This window comes from Phoca vitulina, unplaced genomic scaffold (genome assembly GCF_004348235.1).
Source record: "Phoca vitulina isolate PV1807 unplaced genomic scaffold, GSC_HSeal_1.0 scaffold9, whole genome shotgun sequence".
NCBI lineage: Eukaryota > Metazoa > Chordata > Mammalia > Carnivora > Phocidae > Phoca > Phoca vitulina.
Genome location: NW_022589712.1, coordinates 21,515,076 through 21,527,304, shown reverse-complemented (window position 1 = coordinate 21,527,304; position 12,229 = coordinate 21,515,076). Strand labels below are relative to the sequence as shown.

At 41.2% G+C, this 12,229-nt stretch overlaps 1 protein-coding gene across 6 annotated transcripts in view; it reads right to left on the bottom strand.

Moving 5' to 3' along the window:
- The window catches only part of PLAGL1 (PLAG1 like zinc finger 1), a 109,551-nt gene that overhangs the window by 70,407 nt on the left and 26,915 nt on the right, over positions 1-12,229 (bottom strand). For 2 of the 6 annotated variants that reach the window (XM_032407739.1, XM_032407741.1), the window contains exon 1: positions 1,071-1,384. The exons of the other annotated variants lie outside the window; for them this stretch is intronic. The gene's annotated coding sequence lies outside the window, so the exon portion shown is untranslated. Of the gene's footprint in view, positions 1-1,070; positions 1,385-12,229 lie in introns of those variants that run through there. 6 annotated transcript variants of the gene reach the window in all.

Below are 12,229 nucleotides of genomic sequence, written 5' to 3'. Positions count from 1 at the left end.
AAATACCTAGGAGTAGAACTGCTAGGACGTGGAACATGGACATCGGACACGGTCAACTTTTCTAGATCCTTAACTTTTAAATAAATGTTCTTATCTGAGTGCATATAAATTTACCACTCCATAATTTTAGAGCTAAAACTGTGAAACATCAGATCGTTTTATCTTTTCCTTCGGTCATAAAACAGTACTAATCACTTACCATGTGCTATGTATCCAGTGGACTCCGAGCGAGACTGATGGGTTAATACACAGGGGGGTGGGGAGGACATAAGGGACCCGGACCTCAGTGAGGCCCCAGAAAGCTCACAGGAGGGGCCTCTCTGATCCTGCCTGGGGAGGGAGGGGTTAGGGAAGGATTCCTGGAAGAAGGAGGACCTAAGCTGAGTGCTTCTATTTTTAATTTTATTGGTTTCCTAAAACATAAAAGTAACACATTTGTTTGGGGGGGGAGTCAAAATTACAGCGGTATATTTATTAAGAAGTAAAAATCCCCACCACCGATCTTAAAGTTTGATGCTGAGACTAAACAACCAAAGTTGCATTATCAGTTATTCTAATCTAGGAAATTTTTAGGAGCCCACATTTTTAAATAGTTTTAAGGGTACATCTGACACAGTCCATCATATTAAGGCATAAAACAAATCATATTTTCCATAATGAATGTAAATGCAAACATTTCATGTTTAGTCACATTATTACTTTTAAGAGACTTTTTTTTTGGCCTTTTGGCAAGGTTAAGAATGCCAGTTTTCAAAAATCGAGTCTATTTACTGCATACCAAATATACACAAATGCTTCAAAAAGTGGCATTAAAAACGACCAGTTGAAAGAATGTTTTGTTCAAGTCAACTTGGCTTGGCCGGTGACAATCTGTCGGAGTTTCACACTTCGTCCCGCGGAGCCCCGGACCCCGTCACGTACGCGGCGCGTCGGCACCGGCGCACCCTCCCCAGCGCGGCACGGAGCCCGGGACGGTCCTCGCTCCGCGGCAGTGCCGCCGCCCCGCCGCCCCCAGGCCCGCCGCGGGCCCCACCGCCACCGAGCCGGGCCGCGAGCACCCAACCACCTACCCTGCGGGGTCAAGAGCCCCCCGGAACTCAGGCGAGGCAGCTCGGGCGCGCCGCCTCCGCGGCCATGACGGCGACCCGGGGAAGCACCCCGCGCGCCAAGGCCCGCGGTCCGCCGGGCTGGGAGGAGAGCCGCCCCGTCCGTCCGTCCGTCCGTCCGCCAGGAGAGTGAGGCCAGAATACGCCCCAGACGTGTCTAAATCAAGGCTCGGGGCGGTACCGACGGGCTGAATGACAAATGGCAGATGCCGTGGGCTTTGCCGCCCTCGGCAGCCGCGAGGATGGCTGCGCCGAGGAGGCCGCGCACAGGCGGAGCCCGGGAGCCGGAACGGCGCGTCCGCGAGGAGGGCGCTGGGGCCCCTGGCGGGGGCGTCACGTGGCAGGAGGAGGCCCCGCTGGGGAGCCAGGGGGTCGGCGGCCTGGGCGGAGGAAGAGGACAGGCGCCCAGACGCCTGGCCGATTGAGTCATCCGTGTGGGCTAAGCCAAGGTCGTCCAGGTGCAGAGCTGGCGCAGGTAGACCCGAACCAGCCCGAAGCCCCGTACGGTATCGAAGACTGTTCACTTAAGTCACCACCAGGATGAACCGCCCTGAGCCAAATCATAAATGAGAAACACGACAGATGCTAGCAGAACACTGCAATAAGCCCAATTCGCTTACCTCCTATTCGTGCAGCGTTGAAATAATGGCAGCCTAACTGTGATCACTAATTGTGAGCCAGGCACAGTTCTAAGCACTTCGCAGGTAAATTTACCCTGGGAGAAATACTTACTCCCGTCTTTCAGATGAAGATGCTAAGGCACAGAAAGATGAGACGGAAATAATTTTATAGTTAAGGAGTCATGCTATGTATGCTTAAGTAATTTAAATTTTTTCAATGTTCTTTTAATTTAAGAAAAAGAAACTGAAGCAAATCTCCAGCGGTTGCTTTCTTCCCTACGTGATATATATTCCTAAAAGAGGCCTATAAACGTTAAGTAAAATGAAAGGCATGAAGAAATCACTACATATTTCAGAGAGTCTCATAGCTCTGAAATACGAGGTTAATAGCATCTTACAATTCCACCCACCTTCACTGCAATCTTCCAATTTCCACTGCTTACATTACTTCTGGCTTACTAGCACTTAGAACATTTACAAGTGCTCTCCCACCTTATTCTCCCAGATGTTCAGTCTTGATTCTGTATTTAAATGAATTCAGTATTCATCATAACTTATTCATTCCTAAATTCTTTATTTTTATTTAATGGCCTGTTCTCTTTTTCAAGTAGTTTTCTTAAGGAGGGCTCAGCGAGCACCTTCATGTTTTATCTGCTTTTTAGCTCTACACATAAATAAAAACTGAACAGGGTAGATATTTTGGATTCACACCTTTCTTCAAAACCTAACAGAACAAAAAGGCAATTGCTTTCATTGATTTTTGACATCAGATTTTGTGGAGAGATCTGAATCCTGGGTGTCTTCCCTGGGAGGGGATTTGATTTTTCTACTTGGATGCCTGACGAATTTTTTTTTATCATTAAAACTCTTTAGAGCCTCATCTGGGCTATGTCTCTGTCAATTATTTGATGTCAGTTCCCCACCCCCCACCCCCCCACCCCCGGCATATAGTATGATCTTTCAGTTTATGGATTCCATTCTCCTTTTCTTAGTGTAGAATCCCATTCATATTATACATCCGAGTAAGTTTATCTTTCATCGATTGGGTTTTTTTTACTTCAGAGTCACCAGTCTCCTTATACTTGATTTCTGTCCTTCCATATCCACCTTCTTGAGATTTGTACTCACTCGGATCCTCTCAAAATATTCCATTCATTTTTCTAGTTTACTGAATTTTAAAATCATGTTGTTTTGAACCTCAATTTTCTTAGCTATGCAATTTCCTTTTTCATCACATTCTCGTCTTATATTGTCCTTGAGCTGTTTTGAGTAATCCGTATTTTTTTTTCTTTTTCCTGTAGCATAAAACACATACAAGGAATACAAATTTCTGTTCACTGGTTGTTTACTTCCAGCCTTGGTTTTTTTTGTCTGTCTTCTACATGCTGTTTTCCTTGCTTCCCACTCCCATGTTATATAGCATGTTTGCATAACAGCTATGTCATATCTTTTATCTTGTTTATCCTTAAAAGTTAATACCAGACCTTATATTTGCACTAATATCCTGCGAGTGAATTCCTGGTACACTTTCCTCTTCACCTGAGAAGAGTCCGTCTTCCCTATCCTGAGCTTCAGTTTCAGAGCTGAGTGTTGTTGCTATCTACTTTTTCTGTGACCTGAGGGTTTTAGGATGAGGGGAGGGCTGATGGGGGATTGTGGAACTCAGCTTGCAACAGAGTACAGCTTGCTGGGGGAAGTCAGCCATCACTTCTGAAATTCCTTTAAATCCTCAGCAGCCCTCCTTCAAGCCAGCCAAGGAGTATCCCATACCTGTGAACTTTGGTTCATTTGCCCGGTTTAACACAGTACCCCAAAAGGTGACAAACTTTCCTGCTTCTGGCAAAATCCAACAGCGGCACATAAAGATTCCTTGATGTTTTACAGGGATGCCACTGATTTCTTTCCCAATTGGAGGACATTTGTGAAAATTCTCAAAATTTGGTCTGATCATCTTTTTCCTCAGTATGTCTTGCAGGGGGGTAGACGGTTGTAGATACACAATAAATTAACAGAATCTCTGGCATCTTTGCTTTGCCATCTCTTCTCACAGTTCACACTATAAGGTTTTACAGCACTTCTTTTTTTTGGTTATAGCAGGTGAGCTGTTTTAATTTGTGTGGTTTAGGGTTTTTAGATTTTTTTAGTGTTTCTTTGTGCCATATTGATCCACAAGTCAGTTGATCAGAGTGTCTCTCTCATTGGTAATGAATTATATGAAAGTTCTTTATTTATCTTTAAGTCATTCCCACAAAATTCTTTGAAGAACTATACGTTGACTTGGTAACGGTAATACCCTCCTTTTCCCTAAGCCTTCCCTCAATGACACGTGCCTTTGCATTATGATGTGCCCCAACAAAGGATCTAGGGCAGAGATAGCAAACTCAAATCTCTATGAAGTTTAAAACAATGAGGAATGGGATTGTAGTAGAGTGAAAAGAACATTATTTGTGTAAGGGGCAGATGCTGTGCAGCTCAGGCCAGTCACTACCATGTTAGAATTCAGGGCACTGTTGCCGAATCTGTATAATTCAAGATAAGCACGATATTTAGTGTTTCAATATAAAATTTCCCAATTTTGGAAACAGTACAAAGGCCAAATGAAGTATCTCTCGGGGCGCCTGAGTGGCTCAGTCAGTTAAGCATCTGCCTTCGGCTCAGGTCATGATCCTAGAGTCCCAGGATCGAGCCCCGCGTCGGGCTCCCTGCTCAGCAAGGGAGCCTGCTTCTCCCTCTCCCTCTGCCTGCCCCTCCCCCTGCTTGTGTTCTCTCTCCATCAAATAAATAAATAAAATCTTAAGAAAAAAAAACAAAAAAGAAAGAAAGAAAAGTATTTCTCAAGGCCAAACTGGACCCAAGGGTTATGAGTGTGGTCCCAGTTATACAGAACCACCCATGATCTCTGTTTTATTCTTCTAAGCATTTTGAGATACAGCTTTATTCTACAGACTCTTCAATGACTTCTTAGAATGTCTTCAGCAAATATAAAGCAAGAAGATTCATGCTGACATATTTACAATTTGATACAACATGTCAGGACCCAGCACTTTCAGGAACAGATGTTACCAGGGGTAACAGTTATGATGGGGCTAAAATCAATACCATGTGAGCAGAGTGTTTATATAGATTATGACAACATTAACAAAATAGCAAGAAAGAAAATATTTTCAACGGATGCAGAAAAGGCATTTAACAAAATCCAACACCCATTCTTGCAAGAAAAAAAAAAAAACAGGAAAGAAAAGAAACTTCTTCAGCCTGATAATGGACATATTTGTTTCCTATAGCTGCTGCAATAAATTACCACAAGTTTGTGGCTAAAACAAGAAATGTATTCTTTCACAGTCCTGGAGGCCAGAAGTCCAAAATCAAGGTGTCAGCGGGGCTTCACTCCCTCTAGTGGCTCTAGAGGAGAATCCTTCCTTGCCTCTTCCAGGGTTTGGAGACTGTTGGCATTCTCTGGTTTCCTTGGCTTCCTTGGCTTCTGGCCACATCACTCCAACCTCTGCCTCTGCTGTCACATTGCCCTCCTCTCTAAGTGTGGTATGTTTCCACTTCTGTGTGTCTATCTTACTGAATACTTGCCATTGGATTTAGGATGCACCTGAATTACTTGAGATAATGTCATCACAAGATTCTTAATTTAATTACATCTTCACACCCCCCCCCCCTTTTTTTTTTTTCCAAATGAAGTAACATTCTCAGTCTGGGGGATTAGGACATGGGCCTGTCTTTTGGGGGGGCACCTTTCAACTGTCTAAAATGGGCAAAATCCCAGTCAGCTTTGCTGTGGAAATTGACAAACTGAATCTAAACTTCATATGGAAATGCAAAGAATCTAGAATAGCAAAAAGGGAAAAAAGGAACAAAGTTGGAAGAATTTCACCACCTGATTTTAAGGTCTATAAAGCTACAATAATCAAATCAGAATGGTACTGGCATGAACAGTATATGGAGTCCAGAAAAGACCCACACATATAATCTATTGATTTTGGACAGAGGTACAACATAATTTCAGTGGAAAAAGATAAATGATGTGAGAACTGTTATCTGTATGGAGAAAAAAAAAAAACCTTACACTTACACTTCACATCATATACAAAAGTCAAATTAGAGCACAGATCCAAATAAAAAACAAGAACTATAAAACTTTTAGAACTGCCCTGTCCAATAAAGTAGCCACCAGCCATGCTATTGAGCACTTAAAATGTGACTAGTCCAAACTGAAATGTGGTATAAACAAACTATAGTCTAGCTTTTGAAGACTTAGGATAAAAAGAGAATGTAAAATATCTCAGTATTTTTATATTGATTAGCTGTTGAAGTAATATTTTGGACATACTGGTTTAAATAGAACGTATGACTGAAATTAACTTCAACTGTGTTCTTTTTTACTTCTTTAATGTGGCTACTTAAAACTTATATATGTGGCTCACATAATAGTTTTGTTTGACGGCACTGTTCTAGAAGAAAACCTGGGAATAGCAAAGACTACTAGGGTAGGACACAAAAAGCAACAACCACGAAAGAATAAATTCTTAACTGGATTTTACCAAAAATAAAATCTGTTTTTCAAAAGAAACCACTAAGGAATTGAAAAGCCAAGCCACATACTGTGAGGGAAATATTCCTAATACATATATCTGACCTAGGACTTGTATCAGAATATTTAAAGAATGCATACAACTCAATAATACAATAAACAATGCCATAAAAATGGGCAAAGACTTGAAAAGATACGTCACCAAAGAAGGTATTTGAATGACCAATAACTACATGAATGATTCTTGATGTCATTTCCCCAATGACTAGTACAAATTAAAATCACAATGAAATACCACTACCTACCCGCTGGAATGGCTAAAATTTAAAAGACTGACAATACCAAGTGTTCTCAACGATATGGGAAATCTAGAACTCTCATACATTGATGGTGGGAATATAAAAGAGTACAGCCACTCTGAAAAATTGTTTAAAAGTTTCTTATAGGGGCGCCTGTGTGGCTCAGTCATTAAGTGTCTGCCTTCAGCTCAGGTCATGATCCCAGGGTCCTGGGATCGAGCCCTGCATCGGCGGGGAGCCTGCTTCTCCCTCTCCCAGTCCCCCTGCTTGTGTTCTCTCTCTCGCTGTGTCTCTGTCTCTGTCAGATGAATGAATAAAATCTTAAAAAAATAAATAAATAAAAGTTTCTTATAACAGGAAACATATACTTACTATATACCCAGGGATCCCACTCTTAGGTATTTATCACAGAGAGATACAAAGACTATCTATCTATACAAAGACTTATACACAAAGATTCATATTAGCCCCAATCTGGAAACAAATTGTAAGAAAATAAGCAAACTGCTAATCATCTCATAGGTGAATCTAAAAAACATGATACTGAGTAAAAGAAGCCATCATAAAAGAAGACCTGCTATATGAATCCATTTATAGGAAATTTTAGGGGGGAAAAAAACTAATATAGAGTAACAAAAAGCAGATCAGTGGTTTCCTGGGGTGGATGGAGATGGGGCATGAAGGAACTCTGTAGGGTAATAGAAATGTTCTGTATCTTGATCAGTGAGATGATTGCATGGATATATTTGTCATACTTCACCGAATACTACACTTCTAATAAGTACATTTTGTTATATGTAAATTAAATCTCAATGAAGTTCATTAAAATTTTTCTATTCTTACTTGCATGGAAAGGGGAGAAAGAAATTATGAGACTGTTTTTATCTTCATCCACTATAGTTTGAATTTGTATTTACCTTCTGCTTTTTTGCTAACTCTTTTGTGAGCACTCCCTGATACATCATCAGTTCATTTTCTCACCTGTGAGGGTTTAAGTGGCAGAGACGAAACTCCAATCCACGTCTTCCCTCAGACCCCTAATCCAGTGTTCTTTCACGATACAAGCAGCCAAAGGAAGCAATCACAGTATACAGTTTACATTTTGCTTAACAGACTTAAACCATACAATTTGAAAAAAATATTCCAGTGAATTCAACTCAACAAATATTCAATAAGTGTTTAGATTTCATTTTCTCTAACCAAAGTAAAAGTAACACCTTAAAACCTAAATAAACAGTTCTTTTGAGGCCCATGGCTTCTGGCCAAACTACATCTCTCACTGGCCTTATGCTGGCCTTCCCTCAATCTCCAAGGCCCCCCTTTTTTTTTTTTTTGAGAGAAAGAGAATAGGTGCACAGGTGGGGGTTGGGGAGGGGCAGAAAGAGCGGGAGAGAGAGAACCATTAAGCAGACTCCACGTTCAGAGCAGAGCCCCATCAGGGGCTCGATCCCACAACCCTGAGATCATAGCCTGAGCTGAAATCAAGAGTTGGATACTCAACCAACCAAGCCACTCAGGCGCCCCAAAGTCCCTCCTTTTTTTAGAGACTGTAATCCTTGGCTCACAGAGTGCAATAGAGTCAATTTGCAATGACTTCTCTATCCAGGTATCACTTCCTCAAACAGGCCTCCCATGAGAACATTATTTTTCCCAAAGTAAAACAGACTGATGTCCACTTCTATCTTCAACTGACTGACATTTGGTGAACATAGTAAACTCACAAGGCAGTGTTTCAGTAATGTAGTTCTTCTACTCACATTTTTTACATTACGTGGTCAAGTTTTCCTGTTACACACATTTTGGAAAGTGCAACAGAATAATCATGTTGCTTTGCCATGTATCAAGGATCAAGAGAACAAGAGACAAGAAGACATGGCTGCTTGTGGCTTCCAAAGAAGTGAGGATGGTCCATTGATTTAAGCAGCTATGTGTTTCCTATTTTTATAATAAAATGTGTGGTTGTAATTCAAATTATATGAAGTATGGAGAAGACTTTCCAATTTTTAAGTAGGAAAATTCAGTGTCTAGTGTCTAGCTTGAAATGAAAATAGCACAATTAAAGATGGGGGGGGGATCCATTCACCTTTTATTAATAAGCAGCCAGAACCAGTCAGAAGTAATTTAAAATATAATCAACAGCATTGGTTTTCGTATTTGTTGCATGTGGCATGAAAAGAACCAAGTTGACAATGAATAAATGCTGACCTTTGGAGTGAAAAAAATAAAAGTAGTATACAAAGGCCAAATATTGATATCTATTTTTTTCCGACTATAATTAAAATTTTATCACAAAATTCAACAGCAATAGGCAAGAAGGTACAAGAAAGAGGGAAGGTGGTAGAGGCTTTTCATAATTTAGGAGTACCAGCCATTCATTTTAAAGTTAAAGGATATGGCAGGCTGACTATATCTGTTATCTTCTCCCTCCCAGAGCTCTGCCAAAACAAGGACAGCAGAGAGAGACAGGAGCCACAGTTGAAAGAGTTCAATAGATTTTAAAAGACAAAAACAAATCCTGGAGTGGTAACTGACTTAAGAGTGGAGAAGTACCCCCTGAAGGGCTGGACGCTCAGGGGTACCAGAGAGCAAGAAGTGGAGTGTCCATGAAGTGTTGGTTGAAAGCCTTTATTTTGCGTACAGAGCAATTAGGTGACCAGGTCCCTTCTTGTACCGTGGGTAGTCTGGCAACCCCACTTCCCCCACCCCAGAGGAAACCAGAGTTGCTATCTGGATAAACTGAACTGAGAAAGATGTAGAGATCCATAAGGTAAGAGGATTAAAATAGAAGAAATACTAATTATCTGAAGCCTGAACTAGGGCACCATACATTATTTGGCTTTAAATCTGCCATATGCTTTTAATTCACATTTTTAAAAATCATTTAAAGAATTAAAACAGCAATGAACTTTGCAGTAAGTACATAACTGCTTCATCATATTCTTTACTGTTCATCTTAAATTTTCCCTTTCCTTTTTGGAGTTAGCAGTCTGATAGCCTGCACCCTTGGTCCACGGACTTTACCAACAGTTACTCGTGATTATCAGGAGATATATTTTACTTCCCCTCCCAAAATGTCCCTAGTGACTTTTAAGTCTCTGCTTTAACACAAATTCCTGTACCTTTATCCTAGAGAAGGAGTCAGCAAACTACGGCCTATGGGCCTCATGTAGTCTTTATGTCTCCTTTTGTAGAGCCTGTGGGCTAAAGGTTTTACATTTTTTAGATGTTTGGGAGAAAAAAAAGCAGAACGAGAGTATTTGGTGACATGTGAATATTACATGAAATTAAATTTCAGTGACCATAAAGTTTTATTGGAACATGGTCCCCCTCATTCATCTACATATCGTCAATGGCTGCTTTCATGCTCCAACAGCAACCATCTGTATGGCCCACAAAGCTGAAAATATTTGCTTGCCAGTCCTTTACAGAAAAAGGGCTGACATATGCCCTAGAGGTCCAGGCACAATCCTGACCTCAGCTCAAACCCCCAATCTCTTGTTTTCTTTTCATCCTTTGCCCTTCAATCCTCAATTATCCTGCAAGGTAATCTCCTCTCAGATTACCCTGAGCTTCCCGGTCTCCTCTCACTCTCTATTCCTATGGCTGTCCGTCCTACTGCCCTTTCCCTTGTGCCCTCTGATCCTCTCCCCAGTAGCAAGACCATGCTTCTCCCTCCTCCTCTTCAAAGGTCTCTCCAGCTCTCCACCTTTACTCAAAGGCCTGGCTCTCCTCAAAGATACCCCACACCAAGGGCCTTTTGGTTGAGGAGGTACAATTGCCAATGGCCACTCCACACTGGAGATGTTAAAAAGACAGCATGATGCTTACCCCCATCCCCACTGCTACATCATTGCTTTTACTCACATATTAAAACATCTTCTTTAGGGCCCAGGACATCTGGCTCCTCCACTCTCTTCCCACCTCTGTCACCGTCATCCATGGACTAACTCACTCTAGATCTTGAACAATGGAGAGCTTTGGCCCTTGGCTCGTATAATTTCTCCTCCAGTTGCCCCATCTTCCTGGGCCAATTCAACATCTACGTGAGGGATTTATGCAATACTTTGGTCTTAGAATTCCCTTGCTTCCTCCTAATGAGAAAAACCTTCTCTCCACTCAAGCTATCATCTGAATCCATGGCAACCTTCTAGCCCTTCAACAACCTGGAAGAGCTCCACCTTAAAAAACTTTAAACTCCAGCATCCCCACCTCTGACCATGACTTCTGATCCTTTCGGGTCTCTCACTCTGTGCTCCCGGCATATTTACTTTGGAGCAACACACACACACACACACACACAAACACACACAACACACACACATGTGTGTGTGCCTTCTCTGGGTTCAGTTTCTTCCCTAGACTGTACAACTCATTCTCTCTCCACGGTCTTCTTCAATAGATGCTAAAACTACTGGGTGAAACTTGGAGAGGAATAGGATAGTCACAGTCCATGTAGTTCCCAAGCATCGATCCCCCCACAAATTTCTTATTAATTAAAAAGGGGGGAAACCATAACTTGACAGCAAAGAAACCTAGCAAATACCACCTTAACCAAGTGAAGAGAGTTTGTATCACCAGTAATGGGATAAACTGACCTATGCTTCGTGATGCAATGCACTGATGAGGACACATCATCACATATGGAGCATTCCTGCTGGAAACACAGGACCCAAGTTTACAGTAAGGAAACAAACTAAAATTAAGGGACATTCAAAAAATTACTAGATGGTATGTTTGAAAAACATCAATGTTACAAAGGACAAAGCTAAAAAAATTCTTCCAAATGAAAGGTGATTAAAAATTCCACTGAATGTAATGTCTAATGAATCCTGGAGTGTTTGTGGTTGTGTGTTTTTTAAGCTATAAATATATTGAGAGGTGACTGGCTGGCTTAGTCAGTAGAGCATGTGACTCTTGATCTCAGGGTTGTGAGTTTGAGACCCACACTGGGTGTAGAGATTACTTAAAAATCTTCAAAAAAAATATTGAGACAATTGGAGAAACCTGAATATGGACTATACATTCAATAGTATTGTCCTGATATTAAATTTCTTGAGTAATAATTGTACTGTTGTTATGTAGAAGAATGTCATGGTTTCTAGGAGATAAATGCTGGAATATTTAACATTAAACAAAGTCTAACTTACATTCCAATAACAATGTAAGTATTGCATACATAAAAATGATAAAGCAAATGTGTAAATATTAATAATTGGTGAATCTACATTAAGGGTATAGGGGAGTTCATTCTTTCAACTTCGTATTTTGAAAAGTTTCAAAACCACAAAAAATTTTATTAAAAAACTCCAGCTCATGTCCAACCATCTATGGATGCTCCCATAGTCAGGCTGTTGAGAACTGCTGGAAAACTCCCACCAATGAAGATATGATTGTCGACTGAGCTGTGCCAAATATTGCTTATTCACTTGCCACCCATTTGCTGGATAGCTTTTTGAAACCTTTATCCCTCTCCTCAAAACATCTCAAACACCCTCACCATCTTCCTGCTTCCTAGAAAGCTGAGATTATCAAGAACAAACTCCTACTTCCTCTCTTTTTCACCACCTATGAGCTTGCCTTTATCATCCATCCTGCCCCTTGTTTTGTCCAGAGCTAATTCCCCCCATGTGAATTCTTCTCACCCCAACGCTTCAAAAAAACTTG